The sequence below is a fragment of the Saccopteryx leptura genome, chromosome 6, assembly GCF_036850995.1.
Source record: "Saccopteryx leptura isolate mSacLep1 chromosome 6, mSacLep1_pri_phased_curated, whole genome shotgun sequence".
In the NCBI taxonomy this organism is placed as follows: domain Eukaryota; kingdom Metazoa; phylum Chordata; class Mammalia; order Chiroptera; family Emballonuridae; genus Saccopteryx; species Saccopteryx leptura.
In genome coordinates, this window is record NC_089508.1 from 82800245 (window position 1) to 82813447 (window position 13203).

Genomic DNA, 13203 nt, shown 5'->3' on the forward strand with positions numbered 1-13203 from the left:
ACTTGCCTGTAGGTTTCTTTTGGGGACAAAAAATGTGGTGGTGTTGGTTATGGAGAGCTGAGTTTATTTTTCTTGCTTTTTTTCCCCTGGAACTCTTCTATATACACTCATTTTATTTGGAGCCAAATAGAAGGACAGGTTTCTTTTCATTTCCTGCCTGATTGGGAAAAGTTTCCATAGTCAACTCCTAGTAGGAATGCCTGAGAATCTTGGGAAGGGCCCTCTAAACTGGCAACATTTTCATCAGTGACCAGGAGAGCAAATTAAAGGCAGCAGCTGCCAGGCACTATTACAGGCACCAGCATCCTGTGCCCCCCACCCTATCCATGTAAAGGACAAAAATCAGAAGAAAAAGACAAGGCTGAGGTTATTGTTGGAAAGCTGGTTTCAGAGGAAAAGCTGGAAGAAGATGAAATATTGAGGGTAAACTTTTGTTTTTCTATCTTCTTTGTCCATGTTGGGCTGTATGTGTTAACCAGTGGGCTGGTTACTTTTTAAAGGGCTACTTTTTTATTTTCTCATGGTTCAGAGTGAGCGTTGTTGGTGGATTGGATATATTAAATTCTGATTCTTTCTTCTGAAAGAAGAATAATAGTAATGTCATTTTAAAGTGTTATGGCTTTGAGTTTCAAAGTCAAAGAAAGAAAAAAGAGCAAAGCATGGGTTATTTTAAAAATTCTGGAATTAATTTGAACTAATTGCTTTGTATCAACCTTCATGTGCCCAAATATAAGGTGGATATTTTTATCTTCAAAATTATTTCCCAGATAATAGGAGGTCATCTTCACTACACATCCTATGAAGTCATTTTTTTGGTGCTCTCTCAATATCTGAATTTGGAACAGCAAACTACTGTTAGGGAAGACGCACTGGGGTGAAATGACCTAAGCTAAGCCTATTCTGGATGCTTATGGAGGTCACTTGCCAGAACTGGTTTTAAAAAAAGGAAAAGAAAATTATCCTTGATTTGGTGATTATTTTTAAAGTTATTAAACTTGAGATGCAAGTATCAGATATTTTAAAAGTAGGTCTTTTAGAGAACACATAAAAATACAATTCAGCAAGTGACACATTATGGAGATCACAAATACACACCTACAGGAAACGAAAGTGCTATGCAAATGGGTGTTTCTGCCTTGGGATAACATTATAGTGACAGTATTGTCCATGGACTCAAAAAGTGTTGGTTCTTGTCACGAGGATATAAAGTACAGCATAGAGAATATTGTTAATAATATTGTGATAACCATGTGTGACATCAGATGACTTATCCAGGTGATTGCCCCTTAAGGTATATAAATATCTAATCACTGTGTTGAGTACTTGAAACTAATATAATATTGTATGTCAACTGCAATTGAAAATAAAAATATGTAAAAGACAAAAAATATGATTTATGATATTCATTTTGAAATCCCTAGTAAATTGTTTGTGTATTTAAATAAGTGTTAGCTCTCAAACAACTTAGAAGGAAGGCATGATGGCCTGACCAGGTGGTGGCGCAGTGGATAGTGTGTCAGATTGGGGTGCGGAGGACCCAGTTTCAAAACCCTGAGGTTGCTGTCTTGAGTGCGGGCTCATCTGGTTTGAGCATGGGCTCATGAGCTTGAGTGTGGGGTTGCTGGCTTGAGCACAGGATAATAGATGTTACCCCTATGGTTGCTGGCTTGGACCCAAGGTTGCTGGCATGAGCAAGGGTTCACTCACTCTGCTGTAGCCCCAGGTCAAGGCACATATGAGAAAGCAATCAATGAATAACTAAGGTGCTGCAACTATGAGTTGATGCTTCTCATCTCTCTCCCTTCCTGTTTGGCTGTCCCTATCTGACTGTCTCTCTGTTTCTGTAAAAGAAAAAAAAAAAAAGAAGAAGGAAATGATGATGATATATCTGAAAAACTGATTGGTCACAAAATGACACTGGTGAGGAATAACATTGTTTTATGAAGTGGTAGTAGACAAATACAGTATATAGTTTATATATGATTTTATATATGATTTAAAATAGATATATACATAAACTAATAAACTAACCATTTTCAATAAACATTTGACCAATTTGTCCACACACCAAAAATATGTATCTTCAGGGCCATATATTTAGGCATAGAGGGCAGGTAAAGAGCTCATAGAGCTAAAAATTCTTAGGAGATCATATGGTCTAGGGAGGACTTCCCCATTTTACAAATGAAGTAACTAAATTAAGTTATTAGCTTAAGGTCACACAGTTAGTTGGTGGCAAAGGGTAATTAGAAATAAGACTTGCACTTTCCATTACAACATGTCACTTGATCTGAGTCTTTTCTTCAGAAAACTGCCAAACTATGCCAAGCAGAGAAGAAAGATTGAAAAAAAATGGTTCCAACGTCTCACTTTGAGGGAGAAACCTTTACCTATCAGAAGCTGCTGGCCCTGGCCGGTTGGTTCAGTGGTAGAGCATTGGCCTGGTGTGTGGATGTCCCAGGTTTGATTCCCGGCCAGGGCACACAGAAGAAGCAACCATCTCTCCCTATCTCTCACTCTGTCTCTTCCCTTCCCCCAGCTATGGCTCAATTGATTCCAGTGTATCAGCCTTGGAGTTGGTGGTGCTGAGGATGGCTCTATGGAGCTTCTGCCTCAGGCTCAAAAAATAACTCGGTTGCAAGCTTGGCCCTAGATCTGCAGAGCATTGGCCCCAGATGGGGGTTGCTGGGTGGATCCCAGTTGGGGCATATGTAGGAATCTATCTCGCTATCTCCCCCCCCCCCACTTGGAAAAGAAGAAGAAGAAAAAAAGCTACTTTTCCCCTAGACACACACACACCCTGGAGTCCCTCATCCCAGCCAGCTGTTACCAATTACTAATGTCCCTTTGTGAGTCTCAATCTCAGCAACTAGAACTGACTCTAGTGGGAAATTTATAAAAACTGCCTGCTCCAGTGGAGTATAAGGATTACTTCCCTTGGGAATCTCAGGTATTAATATTATTATTGTTGTTGTTAAATGCAATGGCCTTCTCCCACACTGCAGGCCAAAGAGCAGTATTTCCTAAAGTTACTTGTGGGACAGTGGTACAACAAATAAAGGATAATCTGAAAACCACAGCATTGGTCCCTTGGGTTATAGAGTCTCTATAATCTGTCACACACAGCAGGTGCTCAATGCATTATAAGCTATGTGGGGAGGGTGAGCTCGAATTAATAAGAATTATCCCAAAAGGAAATTAGTTATCCCATGGGGTCTTGAGTGTGATTGGATTCTGACCAGACTAACAATCAATATGGAAGTTCTAGAGTCCCACTCAGAGTGCTCTGACATTTTTTTAGAGTGACTAAATAGGTCAAAGGACTCTTCAGTGAAAATTTTCTTCTGCCAATGTCAATCTGTTGCCACCACTTAAGGGGTTGAGAGTGGGAAGTGGTTCGGGGATTCAGGATAAGGAACTGGTATGGTGTTGGTCCAAGTTTTCAGAGGCAAGGGATGAAAGGGTGCAAAGGGCGGGGAGCTGGAAGAAGACGCGCAGAGCCATAGATGATGCATGCTTTATTGGGTGGCACTGGTAGCTACACGTAGTCCAGTACGGTGGCGGCAGCCTGACGCAGTGCACAGGGGTTTTATAGTAAATTACACAAAACTGGCACCAAGCCATGATTACAAAAAGTGGGGGTAATGTTATCAGGCACGCATGCATACCGTCCTGGCCTGTTTCCCTTAGTCATGTATGGCTGGATCTGATGCAGCAGACCTGTCCACACTGACTCCATCTTGGGCAGGCTGTTTACCAATTCTGAGGAGACCAGCTTTGCCACATACTGAATGAATGGGAGCAAGCCTGGTATCCTGGTAGCATGAGAACATGCACACATGAGGGAGAGTGGGCATGCGCTGAATCCCTGAAGGAGAGTAAATGCCGGAATCAGGTGGGAGTGCTGAGAGGTGGTGATCGTTATTGTTGACTTCAGATAGAAGAAAGCACTTCACAGTTAGGTTTTTCAAGAATCAGGGTGGTGGTCAAATGGATGTTGTTTTCAGTCACAAGTGCTTGCTCTATAATTAGCTGGATTTCAAAAAGACAATTTTATCTTCTCCAGTACTTCTTTTAGTATATTCCCCTGACATAGGCCACTTTTACCAGTTTGTACACATTTGTCTGTTCTTAAATAAACTGTTCTTAAATAAACATCTGATAGTGTCAGTATATTTTTCTTTAACTTTTTCTTTATTGATTTATAGTGAGAGGGGAAGGGAGAAGAGAGAGGAACATCAATCTGTCCCTGTATGTGCCCTGAATAGGGATCTAACCAACAACCTCTGTGCTTCTGGATGATGCTCTAAGCAACCGAGCCATATGGCCAGGGAATCATAGTGCCAATTTCTATAAACAATTTCTCCTTCCTCAATTCTGGTTACTTCAAAGTGCTAGCTCCTATGCCCACCAACCATTCTAGATGTCATCATTTCTAAAACCTGAATTTATTTGAAATTTGATAGTCTTATCAACAAAAAGAGGAATTTTGAACAAGATAAATTTGGAATGAGTCATCTTGGTATAGCACCAAAGCCTGTAGCTCTTCCTCCACTTTTCTATTTTGTCTCCTTATTGTGGCTCTTGACAATGAAAACAACAAATCATATTTGCAAACAACAGCTCCAATAAGGAGTTAATATCCAAAATATATAAAGTACTTACAAAGCTCAACAACAAATAAGCAAACAATCCAATTAAAAAATGGGGAGAGGACCTGAACAGACACTTCTCCCAAGAAGACATACAAATGGCCAACAGATATATGAAAAGATGCTCATCTTCACTAGCTAGTAGAGAAATGCAAATCAAAGCTACTAGAGATACCGCCTCATACCTGTTAGATTAGCTATTATCAACAAGACAGGTAATAAGTGTTGGAGAGGCTGTTGAGAAAAAGGAACCCTCATTTACTGCTGGTGGGAATGTAAAGTAGTACAACCATTATGGAAGAAAGTATGGTGGTTCCTCAAAAATTAAGAATAGAACTACCATATGACCCAGTAATCCTTCTACTGGGTATCCACCCCAAAACTTGAAAATATTGGTACATAAAGACATATGCAGCCCCACGTTCACCACAGCATTATTACATGGAAACAAACAAAATGTCCTTCAATAGAGGATTAGATGGAGATGTGGTACATATATACAATGGAATACTATTCAGCTGTAAGACATGATGACATATTGCCATTTACGACAACATGGCATGGACCGTGAGACATTATGACAACATTGATCTTGAGAACATTCTATTGAGTGAAACAAGTAAATTAGAAAAAGCTAAGAACTATATGATTCCCCACATAGCTGGGATATAAAACTGAGACTCACAGACATGGATAAAAATGAAGTGGTTATCAGGGGATGGGGATGTGGGGGAGGGAGTGGGACGAAGGGAGAAAGAGGGACAAATATACTGTGATGGAAAATGATTTGACTTTGGGTGCCGGGTGTACAACATAATCAACAGCTCAAATGCTATAGAAATATTACCTGAAGCCTATGTACTGTTATTAATCAATATTACCCTGTTATATTTAATTTTCTGAATAAAAATAAATTAATTAAAAATAAATATTAAAGGGAAAAGAACAAATCACATTTAATCAAACAAGAATTAGCTTAAAAGTTTTAACAACTCCGTAAAAACATGAAAAGTTAAGCTTAAGCAAAAACTATTTAAGCACTTATTGTGATTGAATGTATTTCTAGTGTCTCTGGTTCTAGGTCTATTTCAGGTGAAAAGAACTATCTGCTGATGTGAAGTGCACCTGCTAAGAATTCCAGACACCTGAATTCTTCTTACTCTATGTTTGACTCACAGAATTTGTAGGTAAGTTGCCAAACTTATTTTTCTCCACTTTTTATATTTTATAATGGCTGTGAAATTGTTATTCTTGTCTATTATTGCTAAATGAGAAAGATGGTGTTAGTGACTACGAAATACTTTTCTAATGTTTCTTTAGGGGTGGACAAATACAATGGAAGCATGTAGGAAGTCTCAGTAGCATTGCTAAGGACACTGGATTTGTGTATGTCCTAGAATTAGCATCCATGGTGAAGATCATGGTGTAGAGATCACATGGTTTCTGTTCGGTTTATTTGTTTCCTTTCCATCTGCTAGCTAGTTTGACTGTCACTACTGGGGGTCTCTAAATATCTTTAGGCTTTTACTATCTATAGGATTGCTAAAAAAAAAGTTCAAATAAGGCATTATGAAGCATGGCCTGGAATTTGGTGGGAAATAGGCTGAGGGACTGAGCTAGGGTACCTGGTAGCTGCTCCATGACACCTCGGATTTTGATTCTAAAGGATCAAAACTCAAAGGCAGGGTGACTGAATAACAGGTCAGAGATGTAGAGCTGAAGTGTCCTTGAGTTAATGGTTCCTTGTATGTTTTTTGTACTGAACTTAAAAGTAGCACCAGATGTTTACTTCCCCAAGAAGAACTGTACACAAATGTTCATAGCAACTTTACTCAAAATAGTCCCCAACTGGAAACAACTCAAATGTTCCTCAACAGCTGGATAAATAAACAAATGGTGGTACATTCATGCAGTAGAATACTAAAGCAGCAATGGAAAAGAATGAACTGCTTTCCTTAATCAAAGCAAATTGGAGACCTCTACAAATAGAACTTTTTTTTTTTTTTTGGCAGAGACAGAGAGAGTCAGAGGGAGGGACCGACAGAAAGAAAGGGAGAGAGATGAGAAACATCAATTCTTCATTGCAGTTTCTTAGTTGTTCATTGATTGATTTCTCATATGTGCCTTGACCAGGGGGCTACATCACAGTGAGTGACCCCTTGCTCAAGCCAGCAACCTTGGGCTCAAGCTGGTGAGCCTTGCTCAAATCAGATGAGCCCACACTCAAGCTGGCGACCTCGGGGTCTTGAACCTGGGTCCTCTGTGTCCCAGTCTGATGCTCTATCCACTGTGCTACTGCCTGGCCAGGCCAAATAGAACTTTTGCATTAGTCTTCTATTGTTGCATAACAAATTACTGCAAACATAGCAGCTTAAAACAAAACCCATTTATTAACTTACAGTTTTGTAGGTCAGAAGTCCAAGTATGGGCATGACTGGCTTCTTTGCTCAGGTTCTTTGAAGGCCAAAATCAGGGTGCTGGGCAGGCTATGCTCTTTTCTGGAGGCCCCAGAGAAGACCTGGCTTCTCAGCTTATTCGGGTCGTTGGCGGAATCCTGTTTCTTGCAGTGGAAGGACTGAGATCCCTGTTTACTTGCTGCCTATGCGTGGCGGGGGAGGGGGGGGCATTCTCAGTTCCTAGAGGCTTCCCTCTAATGCCTCAAATCTCTTTCTGCCAAAAAATGTGTGTGCCTTTAATGGGTTCACCTGATCAACTCAGGTCTGCTAAGGATGATCTTCCTAAATAAAGATCAACTGACTTGTGACTTTAATTACATCTGCTAATTTTTTCACTTCATCACCTAGATTAGTGTTTGATTAGATACTTGAGAGAAGACACATGTGTGCCAGGGCCTGAGAATCTTGAGGGATGGTTTAGAATTCTGCCTTCTTCACCCTTGTGTTTGCTCTGTCCAAACACAGAGCCTATGGAGAAAACCGCTATAGAGGAAAAGATCTGGTCCACTGAGTCTAGTACCCTCACATACACTATGGTATCTCCAAGGTGGTATTGGAGGATTTGATTGTCCACCTGGTCTCACCTTTGGAGAGAAAATTTTGTAAAGAGTGGGGTACTTATGTACATTTGACTAGGGGATAAAATGGTCCCTAATTAAAAAAAAGTTAATTTAAAAAATAATTTTCAGTCTAACCTGTGGTGGCCCAGGGGATAAGAGTGTGGACCTGGAACACTGAGGTTGCTGGTTTGAAACCCCAAGCTCATCCAGTCAACAAACATATAAGAAGCAATCAATGAACAACTAAAGTAAAGCAACTGTGATCTCGCTACCTGTTCCTCTAAAATCAACAAATAAAATCTTTAAAAATTAATTTTTAAATGTTCTTCAATGAGCATGAACTATTTCTGCAATCATATACAAAATGTTATCTTTTAAAGTAAAGTATATAATGTTATGTCACAATTTTTCATAGTTACCCCTCATGAATTTACCACCCTTGATTTCATCTAAGCCATTGGTAAGACCTGTTTTCTTTCCATGAAGGTGATTCACAAAAATGTTTGTAAACTGTAGTTTTTAAATTTTATCATAAAATACTTTTATATGTAAAATGGACAATTGCATTGACTTATACCTATCATTATTATTATTTTTTTACTGAGAGAGACAGAGAGAGAAACACAGAGAGACAGAGACAGACAGGAAGGAAGAGAGATGAGAAGCATCAACTCATAGTTGAGTCACATTAATTGTTCATTGATTGCTTCTCATATGTGCTTTGACTAGTGGGCTTAGCCGAGCCAGTGACCCCTTGCTCAAGCCAGTGACCTTGGGCTTTAAGCCAGCAAGCTTGGGGTTCAAGCCAGCAATGTTTGGGCTTCAAGCCAGCGATTTTGGGCTCAAGCCAGTGACCAGAGGATCAAGTCTTTGATCCTGTGCTCAAGCTGGTGATCCCACACTCAAAGTGGTGAGCCCATTCTTAAGCTGGAGACCTCGGAGTTTCAAACCTGGGTCCTCTGCCTCCCATGTCAACACTTTACCCACTGCAACACCACCTGGTCAGGCATTTAACTATTTTATTATATATAAGAATGTCAATGAGAAAATTTGCACATATTTTCTCTACTTTTGAAAAATGGAGACAGAGAGCTGAGTCTTTCATCATTGCACTATCACTTGTAAAACCCTTCATAATTTCTAAAATTCGTGTATACATACTATCTCATTGTATTGTACAACCTCACTTTACCTTTGAGAATCAGAATGATGTTACCTGCCCCAAACTACAAAGTGAGTTAGAGGCAGAAATGGGGTTAGAATTTATTCTGGTCTTGTGACATTTCTTTTTATCTATTTTTAAAATTTATCATTATTTATTTATAGAGAGAAAGGAAGAGAGACAGAAAGAAAGAAACATTGATTTGTTCTTCCATGTATTCATACTGCCATTGCTTGATTCTTATATGTGTCCTTACTAGGGATTGAACCTGCAACCTTAGCATGTTGGGACGATGCTCTTAACCAACTGAACTACCTGGCCAGAGCCTCCCTTCCTTACTCTTAGGATAGAGGACACGAGTAAATAGAGCTAGCATATATCTATCTTGAGTTAAGAAATCCAGGCCAACAACTTCAAAGCCTACCCTCTCTTACTGTGGAAACCCAGCCTTGCTAGCACTGTATATGAAATAAACAAGAAATTTTCTTTTCTCTTGTATTTTGTCAAATCGAAGATCCTCTGTCAAAAGGGTCCTAGAAAAGAGCTACTTATAATGTTCAATGAGTATGTTTGTTTTCAAATAGGTACATGTCAATACGGGTGAAGATTCACAAACCTCTTCTCTTGTTTTCAAAAGCTATGCAATTCCTTGATTCTGGCTGCAGGGGTTAGTGTATTCTACTGCCATTTTATCTCAATAACCCATGCCCAGCCAAGCTAACCACATCTGCTTTGTCTATTTTGGCCATGATGTCAAAATCCTTAAAACTGAATGTCTTGGTTTGGGACTGTGCCTAGTGGTGAAATCCTACACAGTTTTGTTTCTTTTGTTTGCAGTTTGTTTGTGGTCTTTTTTAGGAGAGGTGCTGGAGCTGACTAGGGGAAGTTACATCAGATCCATGGTTTTCTTGATTAGATCATTATAGGCTCCAAAATAAACTGCCCCTTATGAAGTACAGCTAAATATTGGCAGATAGTTGGTAGTCATTCTCCCCCAACCCCTTGGAAAAAAAGGACTGAAATCTTCAGCAACTTTTATTGCCAGAGGGCACACATGGTAGGAATTAAGTTAAGCCATCCTTTACTTTATATAAATAATCAAGAAATGGCAATTGACTTGGTTCAGAGACCAATTTAAATCTATTAACATATGTAAACTTTGTAAAACAAAAGTACATCTGCTTCATGGCTGTCCTGTCAGCATCTTTCCGATTTCAAACCCATACAGGATTTTGCTCCCTGGATTGGAGACAAGCATGATCAAAAGTAGTTGGTCATGGAAGGTTTAGAATAATGAAACAGGTAATGATGTTTTTCTGAAAAACTCCATTCACCACAGTTAAGTTCAGGAAGTGGAAATTCCTTTAACTTGAAAGAGCTCATTAAATTAATTCCAATTATAGAGGCCTCTGTAATGTGATTCTTAATTAAACTTAGTGATTAATTCATGGCACTGATAGGGAAATGGTGGCTCTTGTTTTGCTATTGAATGGAGTTACAAATATGCACAGTGGTACTTGTGTATGACCATCCTGAGGAAGATTTCTGGACAAAGTGGTCACTATATTTGACAACAAGTGAAGTGACTTCTGATCTTGATTCTTTGCCAAAATCTCAAGGTAACTTTCTTTTTAAAAGTTTGCCACTAACCTGACCAGGTGATGGTGAAGTGGATAGAGTGTTGACATGGGAGGCAGAGAACGCAGGTTTGAAACCCCAGGGTCACCAGCTTGAGCATGGGCTCACCAGCTTGAGTGTGGGATCACCAGCTTGAGCACGGAATCATAGACTTGACCTCATGGTAGCTGGCTTGAGGCCAAACATAGCTGGCTTGAAGCCCAACATTGCTGGCTTAAAGCCTAATGACACTGGCTTGAGCAACAGGTCATTGGCTCTGCTGGAGCCGTCTTGTCAAGGCACATATGAGAAGCAATTAGTGAACAACTAAAATGCCACAACTCTGAGTTGATGCTTCTCATCTCTTTCCCTTCCTGTCTCTCTCTTTTTCCCTCTCTCTCCCTCTCAACCTCTTGCTGAAAAAATATTTTTTTGCAACAAGAACAAATCAAAAGTAACAAAAGTTATATCCTGTGTGACAAAAATCATCCTGGATAAACCTATCTAATCTTACCAACATAATTTTCAGGTACCTAGTCTTTCAGATCTAATTCAAGTCCATACTCTGGAGTAAGCCTCTTGCAGAAGAAGAATTAGTTATTAACTAATAAGTGTTTATATTTTTATTATAATTGTTTTTATTATCTAATAGAAATAGAAAACTTTCCTTACTTGGATTTATTTAATCTCATTTAAAAGTGTCTCATTTAATCTTCATACCAATTCTATGATATAGGTATTTTATTATCCTATTTTAAAGATTAAACATCCAAGGTTTTGAGAATTTGAATATCTTGTTAAAGGACACACAATTTATAAAAGGATGTTATATTAGAAATTGAACCAACCTCTCTTTGACTTTAAAGCTGGAATGTTCTCACCTGCTATATTAGTTTCACTTCTTTTCAGCTATAGATTTTTCAGATAAAATCTTATATTAAAAATGACTTATTTCTTGAATGATTGCATCTGTCTCCTTGATCCTGAATGGAGGGACATATCCAACCCAAGGCCAATGCACAGAAAGGGAGCCAGGGGGTTACCCATCCTGATCTCACTTTCTTCTCACCTCTGACCTTCTGCTAAGGCTCTCATTGGTTGAACCTAATGGGAAGCCAGGGAGTATAGGAGTCTGGTTGATGTAGTCCTCATAGATCAATTTAGCCAGGCACAGAGGACAGTAGAGAAGAATGGGGAGGGACATGGAGGTACAAATAGAAGGTTATCTGGTCCAACACAGATAAAAATCTGACATTAATTACAGATAGTTGGCTTTTTCTGTGAATGAAGATGTAGCTTAGGTACACAGTTTTTGTTAGGATGTGAGAAAAGTGACTGTCAATTTGGCTTTCTTGGACCTATCTCTGGCTATGGCATGGTATCGAGCCTGATTTTGGGAAACTACATCAGTTACTGCCAATGAAAGAGCTGTGGTCATAGCGCATGTCTCCAGAAAAGGTCATAAAACTCAGTCACCTCTCAGAATTAGGGTTTCTTCTTATAACCCTTTGAAAAATGCAGCTTTATTGACAGGTCATTAGGGAAACACCTGGTTACTCTCAGCATTTCCAGAGAAAGGACAGGTTTCTACCCATTTAGACAGTTGCTAAGAAAGTTTGGTATAAAGGATTTCATAGTACCTTCAAAACAAGACAAACAAGAGAACTAAAAGGAGAAAATGGAAGAATGAATATTAAGTTGTGAACATTGAAGGGCCCTGGAAAGGTCTTGGATGGGAAAAAGGGCCGTGCTAATGTTGCTGGGGGAGAACAAGGAAAAAAAATAAAAGAAGCAAAAAACTTGTTAGCACTCGGCTTGATGATCTATCCAGATTTTTATTTTTTTTACACAGACAGAGAGAGAGTCAGAGAGAGGGATAGACAGGGACAGAGAGATGAGAAGCATCAATCATTAGTTTTTCGTTGCGTATGGTGACACCTTAGTTGTTCATTGATTACTTTCTCATATGTGCCTTGACCATGGGCCTTCAGCAGACCGAGTAACCCCTTGCTTGAGCCAGTGACCTTGGGTCCAAGCTGGTGAGCTTTGCTCAAACCAGATGAGCCCACGCTCAAGCTAGCGACCTCGGGGTCTCGAACCTGGGTCCTCAGCATCCCGGTCCGACGCTCTATCCACTGTGCCATCGCCTGGTCAGGCTGATCTATCCAGATTTTAGCTCATTATATACATAGAAAATATTGGCATACTATCTATAATATAATGTAATTATTTTCTGCCACCAAATAGCCAAAAACATTTTTGCAAACATAAATTGATTGCATTTTAGTTTCTTATAAATGTACTATGTTCCAATTTGAATTGTTTCCTCTTGTATCCCTCTCTTCTTTTGAATAATGGGCATTGCTCCCTTGCTAAGTAAAACTCTGAACTATTACACAGGTACCATCTTTAGCATATTTACTGTTTCAGAGAGTCTTTTATCCCAGACTTACCTTTTCTCTTTTTAAAAGTTCACTGCCATGTCCTTTAGAGATATATATCCACGTACCACTCCTTTATTGTTTTTAACCTTTAGCCAAATAGATCTAAAAATCTTTTGTATAAAGTATTTAGACAGTTGATGTTATAGAATTTGCCCCTTCTTCTGCTAATTTCTTCAGGAGAGGCTAACTGTTGTGTCTAGAAATTTTGCTCTAAAGAAGAAAGAATAGTTTTGTTAGGTATAATTCCTAGGCTGTGGATGGGAACTTGGGAGGCAGTATAGTGACTCACCCTAACTGTACATCAAGTCCGCA